We start from the raw sequence: 1,818 nt of genomic DNA on the forward strand, positions 1-1,818 counted from the left end.
GACACTGATTTTTTTTATTATTATTTTTACAAACAACATATGTATCACACAAAAAAATAGGGTAAGAAACTCAAGGTAAAGCAAGAGATAGTCTACTAAACCATTTTTTTTGTATTAATTGACATTTAAATAAATAGTAACTAAACACAATAAATTAATACAAATAAATAACATGGGAAAGAAATACAAACATATATATAACGTTAGACATGGGTTCAGAGATTGTGAACCGTTAAACCCATAGACAGTAAAAGAAGGTTAAACCATAGACTTAAAAAAAAGTGTAGAAACAAAGCATCGTTTACAAAATCACGTGACTCATTTGATCGATATGCGCATAGAAATACATAATAAAGGCCTTTATTATGTATATCTATGGATATGCGCTCTGAATCAATCACTGGGTCGAAAAAATTATTCGCAAAGGTTTCGAAGCTTAACAAAGGAACGTGCCCATCAAAAAAAAAAAAAAAAGAGTAAAGAATCAACCATATTTGCACTAACCCAGCATGGGTTCAGAGAGATCAATCAATAACCGTTAAAAATGTCGAAAACGTTATGACGTAACGAAGCATAATTTACTGAAATCACGTGACTTTGGTAATTTGATTGAAATTCGCTCTGAATCAGAGTCAATTTGAACTATAAACAAATAATAAATGTATTTTACGATGTATACACATTGACTCTAATTCGTACGGTAACGTAAATGTTTTTCTTGTATTAAATGATTCAGCCTATATTTTACATTCAACACGAAATTTAAGAAAGTATAGTAGTTTGCATCACTGGATATGACTGTTGATCGTTTATCATTTATATAGTAAAACATTTAAATCTTACCTCTGATTCGCACTCATTCACCGTCAAGCACTGAAGGCGAGCTGAAATTCCCGCGGTTTCAATAAAGAGTGACGGCTAAACTAAGCCTTTGATTTGATTGGCTATCAGTCATTTCTTTATGTTAATGAGCTATTTTATTTTGTTTTTATTAAACGTTTATTCCAACAAAATATACATGTAACATTTCGAAAGATACAAACGTTTCACATATAATGCTCTAAAGAACTCCATAGCATCATAAAAACATTTTTAACATCGGGCATTGATTGTATATGATGAACTAAGGATATCATTCAAAGATATTAAAAAAAAATATATCCACATATTGAGGAAGAAGAAAACATAACGAAAAAAATAACAAAAGGGTATACACGCATGCTCAAAATAAAAAGAGAAATGTATTTATTTGTAAATTAACATGTTTTATCTATGTTCGTGTAATCTTACACTTCTGTCAACACATTGTGTTATTTATTGAAACCTAATGAAATCTGTGGTGTCACATCAGTACACTAATTGAAAATATCTATTGGGACTAATTAAAAAAGTCTGATTGTGCCAATTAGCCTGTAATGGGCTTCACTTGCGATCATTTGGTACTAACCCTGGAAACTAAAATGCTTAAAGTTTTTCTGTACAAATGGCTCAGATAAGACAAAGAACATTTAATGTTTTAAAAGAGCAATTTCTCAAACAAACTCAGCTCAGGGCATAACTGATAAATATATATTAATATATTATATATAAATACATAATAACTGCTATAGAAATATCCATAACAGACATAAGTCACATTTGATGAATCTTAATTAATGCTCATTTTAACATTTACTGACAATGCCTGTTAACATTAATGCATCATTTTAATTAATTATTTTAAAGTATTACTGATAATTCAATGACTTGATTTAAAAAAAAAAATTATTGTTTCCGTAATTCCTGCAAAACGGCAGTGTGTAAAAATGACTCACGATA

Source organism: Phoxinus phoxinus, assembly GCF_949152265.1.
Source record: "Phoxinus phoxinus genome assembly, chromosome: 23".
Lineage (NCBI taxonomy): Eukaryota > Metazoa > Chordata > Actinopteri > Cypriniformes > Leuciscidae > Phoxinus > Phoxinus phoxinus.